A 13,369-nucleotide genomic window follows, 5' to 3' on the forward strand; every position below is an offset into this window, starting at 1 on the left:
TATTTAGCTTGGTTGATGAAGGTTCCTTCTCTTCGTTGCTTGACTTCGAACCCGAGAAAGAACTTCAACTCTCACATCATGGACATCTTGAACTTGGAGGTCATGAGCGTGGCACATTCCTCATTGAAAGCTTTGTTAGGGGAACCAAATATAATATCATCAACATATAGTTGGCACACAAACAACTCCCCTTTGACCTTCTTGGTAAAAAGAGTGGGGTCAATTTTCCCAATTTCAAAACCATGATATTGCAACAACTCGATAAGGTGGTCATACCACGCACGTGGGGCTTGCTTAAGGCCATAGATTGCCTTATCGAGTTGATACACATGATCGGGAAAGTAGGGACCCTCGAACCCGGGGGGTTGTTTGACATATACCAACTCATTAATAGGACCATTAAGAAAAGTACTCTTCACATCCATTTGTTGTAACTTAAAGTTATGATGAGAAGCATATGCAATCAACATGCAAATGGATTCAAGGCGAGCAACGGGAGCAAAGGTTTCACCATAGTCGATACCCTCGACTTGGGAGTAGCCTTCTGCTACCAAACGAGCCTTGTTGCGAATAATAATCCCATGAGTATCTTGCTTGTTCTTGAATATCCACTTGGTTCCAATGACATTATGGTTCCCCGTTGGCCTTGCCACCAATCTCCACACCTTGTTGTGCCCGAAGTTGTTGAGTTCTTCATGCATGGCATTGAGCCAATCCGGATCCTCGAGAGCCTCATAGACCTTTTGGGGTTCAACACAAGAGATAAACGCATGATGTTCACAATAGTTTGCTAATTGTCTACGAGTGCTTACCCCATTTCTTAAGCTTCCAAGCACATTTGTCATGAGATGATCTTTGTTGGATAGCTTGGATGCGATCTTGGCGGCACGATGCTCTAATTCCTCCTCTGGAGAGAGTTGAGGAGCGGTCACTTGATCTTGATCATCTTGAGCGTCGTCTTGAGCTCGTTCTTGATCTTGAGCTTGCTCTTGATCTTGAACTTGCTTGGATGATAGACCTTGACCTTGGGCATCGATTGGCGATTGAACACCATCTTGAGGTTGATCTTGCCCTTGGTCTTGTTCATGAGGTTGAGGGCCTTCACTTTGTTCTTCGGAAGCGTGTAGGCCTTGAGTTGGTGATGGCTCCACGTGAGTGGAATATTGTCCTTCTCCTTCGTCCACAAGGGGATCCTCAATGGGTAGGATAAAACCAACACCCATTCTTCTTATGGCTTGGGGAGGAATTTCATCACCTACATCACAAGTGCCACTTTGCTCCACTTGGGAGCCGTTATTCTCATCAAACTCCATGTTACATGTTTACTCAATAAGTCCCGTGGAATTATTGAGGACACGGTAAGCATGGGAGTTTGTAGCATAACCAACAAATATGCCCTCATGAGCTCTAGCCTCAAATTTAGACGAACACACCCCTTTCTTGAGAATGAAACACTTACACCCGAACACCCGAAAGTACTTGAGGTTGGGCTTGTTACCGGTGAGTATTTCATATGGAGTCTTGTTCAAGCCTTTGCGGAGGTAGAGCCGATTGGATGCATGACACACGGTGTTGATGGCTTCGGCCCAAAAGTTGTATGGAGACTTGAACTCCGCCATCATGGTCCTTGCGGCATCCATCAACATCCCGTTCTTCCTCTCCGCTACACCATTTTGTTGAGGGGTGTAAGGTGCAGAATATTGATGCTTGATCCTCTCATCACTAAGAAACTCATCCAAGGTGTAGTTCTTGAACTCGGTGCCTGTCGGTGTCAAAACCGGTGGATCTCGGGTAAGGGGTCCCGAACTGTGCGTCTAAGGCGGATGGTAACAGGAGGCAGGGGACACGATGTTTTACCCAGGTTCGGGCCCTCTTGATGGAGGTAAAACCCTACGTCCTGCTTGATTTATTCTTGATGATATGAGTAGTACAAGAGTTGATCTACCACGAGATCGGAGAGGCTAAACCCTAGAAGCTAGCCTATGGTATGATTGTATGTTGTCCTATGGACTAAAACCCTTTGGTTCATATAGACACCGGAGGGGGCTAGGGTTACACAAGGTCGGTTACAAAGGATGAGATATCCATATCCGTATTGCCTAGCTTGCCTTCCACGCCAAGTAGAGTCCCATCCGGACACGGGACGAAGTCTTCAATCTCGCATGTTCATAGTCCAACAGTCCGGCCAAAGGATATAGTCCAGCTGTCCGGAGACCCCCTAATCCAGGACTCCCTCAGTAGCCCCTGAACCAGGATTCAATGACGATGAGTCCGGCGTGCAGTGTTGTCTTCGGCATTGCAAGGCGGGTTCCTCCTCCGAATACACCACAGAAGAGTTTGAATACAAGGATAGTGTGCGACCCTGCAAAATAGGTTCCACATACCACCGTAGAGAGAATAATATTTCCACAAATCTAATTTGCTGACACATTTTGGCTGTATGACATCATGCCATGGCCCGGTAATTGTTCAAACCGTTTCTCTTTAACCAGCCCCGCACATAACGCGAGGCGGATTCTTGACACGTCTTGTCAAAGCAGAGATCGTGTTCCCCTTATCACAGGATTCTCATCAATACAAACGTGGGTAACCCAGCCGCGCCTAGGACTCCTAGAATTTAGGCAAGTCCCAAACGGCCACGAGGAGGACGCTTGATATTCACCCTCTTTATAAAGGGATAAGGCTTTTACTTTTTTCCCTCCCGTGCTCAATCGAATCCTTCCCCCGCCTCGAGTTCTAACACCCAAAGCCCAGGTCAGGTGCTTCAAACCTTCAATCATGTCCGGATCCAGCCTTCAGGGCCAGTGGATGCCCTCCTCCGTCACGGAAGAGGACATCAAGAAGTTGAGGGAGGCCAGATACCTGACCGCCGAAGTTTCGCATCGGCTGCCTACCCGAGGGCAGGTCGTCCCCACTCCCGAACCCAACGAGAATGTTGTGTTCATCGCCCACTTCCTCCGGGGACTAGGCCTCACTCTGGATCCCTTCGTCAGGGGTCTGATGTTCTATTACGGGCTAGATTTTCACGATCTGGCCCCGGACTCCTTTCTTCACATCTCGACATTTATTGTCGTATGTGAGGCCTTCCTCCGCATTACCCTTCACTTTGGCCTGTGGCTCAAGACTTTTGATGTGAAGCCGAAGATGGTCGAGGGGCAGCACGCAACATGTGGAGGAGCATTAATAAGCAAGATCGCTGGCGCTCCATGGCCAAAGGGTTCCTTTCCAGAGGTGTCCGGATTATGGCAACGGGAGTGGTTCTACGTCACAGCTCCCAGAAGTGCAAAGTGGGTAGCTTCCCCCACCTTTCGCTCGGGCCCTCCACCACAACTGATGTCATGGATCAGCAGGGGGCTGAGCTGGGGTCCAGCCAAGGACGTGCCAATACTGCAGAGTTGTATCCAAGATCTCTTCGAGGGAGATTTCAGCCTATTTATGGTAATGCAAGTCATGCTGGTTCGTCGAGTCCAGCCTTGCAAACGCCAGCCCCTCCGTATGTGGGAATTCAACCCGGAAGGACCGCACACTATTCAGAACTTCCTCGGCTTGACGCACGAGGAGTTGTACAAATCGTTCTTTGGACCCCAAGCAGAGTGTCCGGACACCACTGAGGACGTGGGCCTGAGCAGCAACCGCGCCGTGGCCCAAGTAAGTAATCCCATGGCCGAACACACCGTCTTTTTATTTATCATGACATCATTCTGAAAGAGTTACTCTTTCACCAGGACTGGATAACAAAGGCGAAGATGATCCGGTGTTCGGCCCCCCTTCCCGAAGGCTTGGACAATCCGGTGCTAGAAAAGATGCTCGATCCAGCACCCTGCCCGGTGCCCTCAAAGGAAGATGAAGGGGGGAATAAAGAGGGCGAAAGCGGGCCTCCACCGCTACCTATTCCAACCGAGGGAATGAGCGCCTCCGTGAGGGAGGATAACCAAGGGGAAGAATCTGACATTCTCTCGCCCCAGGGAAGGAAGAGAGCTACCTCTGAAGATCCGGAAACCAAGGTTTCCAAACAGGAGAAGAAATCTCCACCAGAGGGTCATGCCTCGGAGGGTGCTCTTGCCGCACAAAGTCCACACGGGGATCAGCCCTCTAACGAGTTGTAAGTAATCAAAAAGTACTTAATAGTGAAGATATACTACCTTACCTCTGAGGAAAATAACCGAAACATTGATCATGCAGTTCAGATCTTAGCCCTTCTCAGCAGAACTCGTCCTCGGGGGATCTTCTTTCGGAGATGATGGAGAGTGAGACGCCTCCCCCAGACTCCCCAGCTCAAGAAGCGGGCGACCTTGAAGTGTCGTCACGGAGGGATTTTCCTGATCCGTCAAGGCCAGAAGGTAATCTCATGGCCACCCGAAGTCCCCAGTATCCGGCTCTTTAAGAGAGCAATCAAAAGAGTCCGACACCATCTGGTATGCGGTCGGACATACTGAAGGACCTGCTAGAGCGAGCAACTATCTCAGAAGAGCGCCGTACATTGATGGGTACGGTGATTGAAAGGATTTCGTCCGCCGAAAGCGGGTTGCATGAAGCCTTTATGAGTCTACTGACGGGCTTTGAGGTATGTGAAATGAAGTACATTTGTGATAGTACCGCACATTTTTAGGTGTGCCCTGTGTAGATAGTAGCCCCTGAGACTCTGGTTGTCATCGATAACGGCGGCAAACAGAGGATCGTACTCCTAGGTAATAACCAGACCGCCTTTATGTGCAGGTGGCTGAAGCTCCGGTGGCTAGCCGGACTGATGGGGTTGCCTAACTGAAGCGACAACTGGATGCTGCGGATGCCGACATCGAGCTTGTTAACAAGCGGCTTGATGAGGCACAGGGTAGGTGATGTTTCTGGTGAATGTCACATATTAAGAGCAGCGTGATGCCAGTATCTTTAATATGTTGTGACTATAGATGGAGCTACCACCGTGGAGGCCCTGCGGGCGGAGCTTGCCTGAGCCAAGGAACAAGCAAGGATTAGTAATGCGGCCACTTTAAAGGCGGCCGAAGAGTTAAGAGCCGAGAAGGCCGCGCATAGCGAGAGCAAAGAGAAAATTGCCAAGATGACCGTGAAGTTAAAAGATACTGCCGACCGCTGCTAGCTTCTTGAAGAAGAAAACCAGGCGAAGGTGATGGACCTGGAAAAGGCCACGATGGTGACCAAGGACACCCGCTCTGCAATGAGAGTGAAGAAGGATGAACTTCGTGAAGCCGGGGATATTGTGGCTGGGAAGCCCTTTATGCTGTGGAGGAAGTTTGGGGATCCTCGGTATGCCCCTCTGGATTGGCTGTGGAGTTCGGCGGACGCATATCTGGACTTGGCGGTGAGTGCTCTTGATGCGGCCGAATACTTCCGAGATCAAACAGATCGTGAAGTGGACAAGCTATTTTGGTCGCAATTTAACGTTCCAGAGCGTCCGCTTCCCCTGACTGATCAGCTTGTCGAATGGGTCGAGCTGAATAGATTATCCAGACTCGCCATGAGGTCTGTTGTGGATCATCTGTGGCCGGAAAGGCCAAAGCCGAACAACTATTTTAGCTTGGTGCGGTGCCGCACATTAATGCGATGAAGAGGTCGGCGTGCATATAAGGCTCGTGGATGGCCCTTGCCCGTGTCAAAACATACTGGGCGGAGATGGATGCCACCACTGTCGTGGCGCAGGGTTCGGCCATAGGCTGAGTGGCTGCCGAGCACTATTTTGAAGAAGTTCTTGAAGGCGCTCGTTCGATAGAGGCCCAGTGCTCAAAGAATGTTATGTTTGAGTGACATGTATTCCCATTGTAAAAACAATGTTTTATTAAATTTATCAAGGCTGTATTTATACTTTTGCCCGAAAGTATTATGATGCCTCCTGTGCGGCCGTTTATGTATACATGTATATAATCTGAAAGATTGCAGTCGTCAGCTTCAGCCCCCACGCATATAATGCGAGGGTGTTCGCAGAAGACGCGTGTTCACACTTAATCCAACATCTTGGTCCTATTAAGGAGGTGATAGCATAGTGAACTAGGCAACCGGACTATAATGCTTTAACACTTTCACTTAGCCAGAGGAGTTTGACAGTGGGGCTACTATATAGCCCCTGGTGGCTCCGCACTCATCCGAATTCGGGGTGTGTACATGCCTGGCCGGGAAACGGCCCTTTGTTAAGGCGGAGGAATCCCGAAGATTCCAATAGGTCATCGAGTGGTTGACCAATCTCACGCTATATCATGACAGTCAGTTTTCGACTTTCTCTACTGAGGTGCTCGTCCGGATGAACCAGGGCACAATCGCAGTAGTTCTCCTGGTGCCGCCTTAGCTGATAGAGCGGAACATAAGGCAGCAAAACACAGGAGCCGGGCAAACCCAACATTTGACCAAAGACATGATTCGGAGCAGATGCATATAAGGCCCAACTCGCGACGCCGAACACTCCCTAAGGTATTCGGTCTTTATGGTGTAAACCGGGCCTAAACTGTGCCCTTTGTAATAAGCCCCTCGTGTCCGGGTACGTGCATTATTTTGACGTGGCCACATGCCAAGACGTCAGCATCCTTCTCAACTATATTGAGAATTCGCGGGATGTGTATCAACAAGAGATAGTAAAACAGGTTTACACAGGGTCTTAATCTAAAAAGAATCCTTGGAACGAGTCCCTGCTGCACGTCTGCGCCTGTGTCTCTGTTGTGCCGTATCCTGGAGGGTGTAGCACGATGGTCATCTGTAAAAGAGAGGAACTTAGTTGGAAAGTTGTCGTGCAAAAAGGTAGGTTATACTAAAGAAACCATGTACAATTCAATATGAGTAAGATTGAGCTTAATTGCCACTTGTTTGCGTGCGTTGAGCCCCTTGTATTATACTAGGGGTATGGCCATCAAACCTGTATTAATTACATATAGCTGCGCCGGACTCATCTAACCGCTTCCGTGGTTTTAACGACCTGTCAAATGCTTTAGTTGGTGAGGCCGTTTAGTGTGCGGCTGCCAAGGCAGCCGCACTGTCTTCGGCGCGCAAGGAGCTCAACATTTCCATTTACTGTAATGATGCCGCGTGGACCAGGCATCTTAAGCATGAGGGAAGCGTAATGCCGTATTGCATTAAAGCGAGCGAAAGTTTCACGTCCGAGTAGTGCTTGATAGCCACTTTGGAACGAAGCGATGTGGAAGGTTAAATTTTCGTTGCGGAAGTTATCGGGGAAGCCGAATATAACCTCTAGTAGCAGGGAGCCCCTGCAATGAGCCTCTGGGCCTGGCGTTACTCCTTTAAAGGTAGCATTGCTGCGGCAAATTTTTGTTGGGTCTATCCCCATTTTGCGGACTGTGTCCTGATATATCAGATTTAAACTGCTGTCGTCGTCCATTAGGACTCGTGTGAAGTGGTATCCGTCGATTATTGGATCTAAGACCAAGGCAGCCCATCCTGCGTGCCGGATACTTCCCGAGTAATCCCGATGGTCGAAGGTGATCGGTTGGGACAACCAGTGGCGGAGTTCTGCGGTGATAGGCCCTGGGGCATGTTTCTCTAGGGGTGCCGCTTTGTTTCTCCCCTTGATCACGTGTAACACGTTGACTGTTTTGACTTCTGGTGGGAATTTCTTCTGTTCCCCTGTGCTTTGCTTGCGAGGCTCGTCCTCGTCTTCGCTTGGTGTATCCTGCCCCTTGTGTTCGGCGTTGAGCTTGCCGGACTATTTGAAGACCCAACATTCTCTGTGGGTATGATTTGCAGGTTTATCGGGGGTGCTGTGGATCTGACATATTTGGTCCAAAATTTTGTTTAGGCTGGACAGTTCGTCTCTGTTGCCTTTGGAGGTCGGCTTTTGCTGACCTGGCCGAGAGCTTCTGAATCCAGCGTTTACCACCGTGCTCTTCGGGCTGTCTTCTTTATTCTGGCGCTTATTTTTGCTGCGTCGTGATTTCCCGTTTTCACCCCTGACTTCGGATGTACTTGGGTCGCTGGTGCTGCATCGGGCTAACCAGCTGTCCTCGCCCGCGCAAAATCGGGTTATGAGGCTTGTTAATGCTACCATTGTCCTCTGCTTTTCTTGGCCGAGGTGTCTGGAAAGCCATTCATCTCGAACGCTATGCTTGAAAGCTGCTAAGGCTTCAGCGTCCGGACAGTCGACTATTTGGTTCTTTTTAGTGAGGAACCTATTCCAAAGCTTTCGGGCTAACTCACCGGGCTGTTGAGCTATATGACTTAAATCGTCTGCATCCGGTGGTCGGACATAGGTCCCTTGAAAATTTGCCCGAAAAGCGTCTTCGAGCTCTTCCCAACTTCTGATGGAGTTTTTGGGGAGGCTTTTAAGCCAATGCCGAGCTGGCCCTTTGAGCTTGAGGGGTAAGTACTTGATGGCGTGGAGATCGTCTCCTTGAGCCATATGGATATGGAGGATGTAGTCCTCAATCCATACCCCAGGGTCTGTTGTTCCGTCGTACGCCTCTATGTTTACGGGTTTGAATCCCTCTGGGAATTCATGGTCCAGCACCTCGTCCGTGAAACATAGTGGGTGTGCGGCACCCATGTATTTGGGTGTACCGTGGTGTTCAGATGTTTGTTGTGTTGCATTGCATGCTGGAGCATGCTTGCGTGGTCCGTAGATGGATCTGGTTGCGTCGTCCTTTTGATACAAGCCCTCGCGTGGATCGCATACTGGCTTAAGTGCGGCGTCGTTTGCCGCTCTATGTTGGCCACGAGGTCGTCTATCCGACCGGATGGCCATTTTATTTTTTAGTTGCGGAGGATCTAAGGCCTCCTCATCGAATTCAGGTAGCAACTTTCGCTTCGGGTAGCTCTTGGTGTGGCGATCACTGCCGTACTTCGCTATGGTGTTGAGTACTTCACTCCATCTGATTTTGAGTGTGTCTTGTGCAGCCCTGAGCCTTTGCTTCTGCTTTTTAAGACTCCTCGCAGTGGCGACCAACCTTTGATGGGCATTCTGTTGCTCCGGGTGCCTGTCCGGTGTGATGTCGTCCGGACTGTTATCTTCGACGGAGTCGGGTTGTTTGGTTTGATTCTCCGTGTTGCCCTGGTTGGGCGATGGTTCACCCTGCTCTATCGCTGGGTCTATATGACCGCTGTTTCTGCCGAGGCGGGATTTGGAGCGGCGCTTACGCCGCCGCTTTGACTGCTTCTCGAGGGAACAACCCTTTGTTGCATCCTTCCGTTCCTCGTCGTCGTTTTCTTTTGGTGTGTCCACCATGTATACGTCATGTGATGAAGTGGGTGTCCAGTGCCCTGTGGGCAGTGGATCCTGTTCGTCTCCTGCATCGTCGTCCATACCGTTGATGTCTTCGGAGTCAAAGTCGAGCATGTCGGTTAAATCGTCGACAGTGACTACTAAGTGGGTGGTGGGTGGGCGGTGAATTTCTTCGTCATCCGCATCCCAATCCTGCCGGACATGGTTCAGCCAGGACTCGTTTGACAAGGAGAGAGACCTTAATGAGTTCAGTATGTCACCGAAGGGAGAGTGCTGAAAGATATCCGCGGAGGTAAACTCCATGATCGGCGCCCAATCGGATTCGATAGGCACGGGCGCAGGCGGTTCGGAGTCCGTGGCCGGAGAAGGATCTGGCAGTTCGGCAACACTGCTCTCATGAAAGGTAAGGTCAATATTCGGCTCGATCGCCCCTGAGGATATGGCCTCCATGGCGGGGTCTATCCACCCGGCCATGGATGGCGCAACTGGTTCCAAATTGAGGGTCGGAGCGGTTGCCGGTGCCACCTCCTGAACACTGTCCGATGGCAGAGCTAAATCATGCTCATCGAAGCCGTGTGGCGCACTCGGCAGGGGCTCGAATCCGTTGAAGATCAAGTCTCCGCGGATGTCGGCCGTGTAGTTTAAGCTTCCAAACCTGACCTGGTGGCCAGGGGCGTAACTTTCGATCTGCTCCAGATGGCCAAGCGAGTTGACCCGCAGTGCGAAGCCGCCGAACACAAAGATCTGTCCGGGGAGAAAAGTCTCACCCTGGACTGCATCGCTATCGATGATTGAAGGAGCCATCAAGCCTAATGGAGACGACACATAGGAACCCTCAATGAAAGCACCAATGTCGGTGTCAAAACCGGCGGATCTCGGGTAGGGGGTCCTGAACTGTGTGTCTAAGGCGGATGGTAACAGGAGGCAGGGGACACGATGTTTTACCCAGGTTCGGGCCCTCTTGATGGAGGTAAAACCCTACGTCCTGCTTGATTTATTCTTGATGATATGAGTAGTACAAGAGTTGATCTGCCACGAGATCGGAGAGGCTAAAACCTAGAAGCTAGCCTATGGTATGATTGTATGTTGTCCTATGGACTAAAACCCTCCGGTTTATATAGACACCAGAGGGGGCTAGGGTTACACAAGGTCGGTTACAAAGGAGGAGATATCCATATCCGTATTGCCTAGCTTGCCTTCCACGCCAAGTAGAGTCCCATCCGGACACGGGACGGAGTCTTCAATCTCGCATCTTCATAGTCCAACAGTCCGGCCAAAGTATATAGTCCGGCTGTCTGGAGACCCCCTAATCCAGGACTCCCTCGGTGCCGTTGTCACTTCTTATTGTTAAGATCTTTGCATTGTGTTGACGTTGAGCTTCATTTGCAAAGTCAATGACGGTTTGTTGGGTCTCACTCTTCCTCTTAAAGAAATATACCCAAGTGTATCTTGAATAGTCATCCACAATCACCAAGCAATACTTCCTACCCCCAAGACTATCAAAAGATGGAGGCCCAAAGAGATCCATGTGAAGGAGCTCCAAAGGCCTCTTCAAGTAAATGATAGTCGTGGGAGGGTGAGCCTTTTCATGTAGATTTCCTTTGATACAAGCACTGCAAGCACGATCTTTGGCAAAACTAACATTTGTTAGTCCACGGACATGGTCCCACTTGAGAAGACTTTGCAAAGATCTCATATTGACATGGGCTAAGCGGCGATGCCAAAGCCATCCCACGTCAACTTTAGCCATTAGGCATGTCGTGGTCTTAGTGAGTCGCTCCGAAAAGTTAATCACATAGAGACCATTTTCGACATGCCCAACAAAGGCTACTTTAAGATTCTTGCTCCACAAGAGGGCCACGATACCAACATCAAAGAAGGTGGCAAAGCCCATGAGTGCAAGTTGATGAACGGAAAGTAAATTGTATGCAAGGGACTCAACAAGCATGACCTTCTCGATCGTGAGATCATGAGAAATGACAACCTTGCCGAGTCCCAATACCTTAGAGGACGAGGCGTCACCCCACTCGACGTTGGTAGGTATGGATGGAATCTTTTGCACGTCCACCACCAAGTCCTTGCTTCTGGTCATATGATTAGTAGCTCCACTATCGAGCAACCATGATCCCCCACCGAAAGCAAACACCTATAAGAGATCAATGCTTGGTTTTAGGTACCCATTTTGTAATGGGTCCTTTGATGTTAGTAACAAGGGTCTTAGGAACCCAAATAGACCATTCAATGTACTCATTAGGAGAACCAACAAATTTGGCATGAACATGCCCATCACTAGCATGGCACAGCACATAAGAAGGGTTAAAGTCACCGGCTTTGTTGGGAAGGGAAGCGTTGCCCTTCTTGGCATTACTACCCCTCACAGTGTTCTTCTTCTTCTCCTTAGTAGCACCCTCTCCCTCCTTCACAAAGGTTTGCTTGAGAGGAGGAGGTCATTTGGCCTTGTCATTCTTCTTCTTGTTCTTGGACTTGGGCACGTACCCAATCCCTTCTTTGGACACAACTTCCTTCTGGTTGTTCAAAAGGTCATTGAGGTTCTTCTCGCCTTATATGCAAGACACAAGACCTTTCTCAAGTTGCTCCTTCAACTTAGCATTCTCCTCAACAAGATGCACATGCTCACAACATGGGTTAGTAGCATTTGCATTATGAATTAACATCATATGAGGAAAAGTGGCTTTCTCCTTGGTTAGCTTTACTTGAAGGTGATCATGAGACTCTTTGAGGCTAGCATGAGCACCCTTCAAGACCTTGTGAGCCTTGTCAAGTAAGTCAAACTCCTCTTTGAGTCTAGCAAGATCAACCCCAAGCTTGGCCTTCTTAGAGTTTAGCACACGAGAAACAACAAGAGTATGATCAAAATCTTTCTTTAACTTAGCGTGATCAACATTGTGTGACTCCTCAAGAGCCAAACGAAGACCACGCTCTTACTCAAGAGCATTGGGAAGATCCGAAATCTCATCGGCATAGTCACGACTATGCCCCTCCATCTTGGAGATAATATCTTCATGAGCCTCGATCATGTCATTGGCTTCACCAAGTTGTTCCAAGAGAGCAACGAAGTGCTTCTTGGATTTACCCTTGAATTTACCCATAAAGGACTCAAACTCATTCTCCTCCACATTATATCCCTCATATTCATCAATGCAATCCGTCAAAGAAGGATTATTAATGATGGTAGTTTTGATGTTGGGGGTTACCTTGTTGGCGGCTTTAGCCATGAGGCACTTGGCGGTGATGTTCTCATTGGGTGAGTCAAAGAGTGACACTCGTGGAGTTGTCACAATCGCAACGGAGGCCATGGAAACCAACTCACCATCTTCATCATCATCATCATCCTCATTGTACTCTTCTTATACCACCAACGCCTTGGGAGGAGTCTTCTTGGTGAAGTTGCTCTTGTTGGGGAAAGACTTGGCTTTGTCCTTTCGGATGAGCTTGCCACCATTGTCTTCCCTCTTCTCATAAGGGCATTCCGCAACAAAATGACTCACATTTCCACAATTATAGCAAGTCCTCATATGTTGCTTGACCTTCGCGCCACTTGAGTTATTCTTGTTGAAGTTGGGCCTTGAGTTCTTCTTGCTCCCAAATTGCCTTGAATCTAGAGCCATGTGTTCATGATAGGCATACTTTGTATCTTCGGGGTTGCTCTCCTCTTCTTCCTCTTCGTCCTCTTATTCCATCCTAACCTTGGCTTTTAATGCAAGGTTGGGCTTCTTTCCCCTTTGAGAACGTAGTACCGCATTGTCGGAGGTTTTGTCTAAGATGCTCATAGCCACAAACTCATCCAACACTTCACTTGAGGACAAGGTGTGGAAATCCGGCCTTCGATGAATGACAGAGGACATGGCTTTATGGTAAGGCATCATTGCCTTGAGGAATTTGCGCTTGATCCAATTGTCATCTGTGTCCTAGCTCCCATGATCTCAGAGTGAGACCGCGAGTTTGGTTACTCTCCGGTAAAGCTCACGAGGTTCTTCATCTTCCTTCATTGCAAACTCATCGGCTTCATCTTGCACCACTTCATAGTTGGAGCGTTGAATGCTTGCGCTTCCCCTGTAGAGGGAAACAACTTGGCGCCATGCATCTTTGGCCATGGCGAAGGGCCGGAGGTGAGGAAGATCTTCGGGTGGAATAGCATCTTGGATGATGAAGAGAGCATTCTCATTGAATTGATTA

The sequence above is a fragment of the Triticum aestivum genome, chromosome 5A (assembly GCF_018294505.1).
Source record: "Triticum aestivum cultivar Chinese Spring chromosome 5A, IWGSC CS RefSeq v2.1, whole genome shotgun sequence".
NCBI classification, from domain to species: Eukaryota; Viridiplantae; Streptophyta; class Magnoliopsida; order Poales; family Poaceae; genus Triticum; species Triticum aestivum.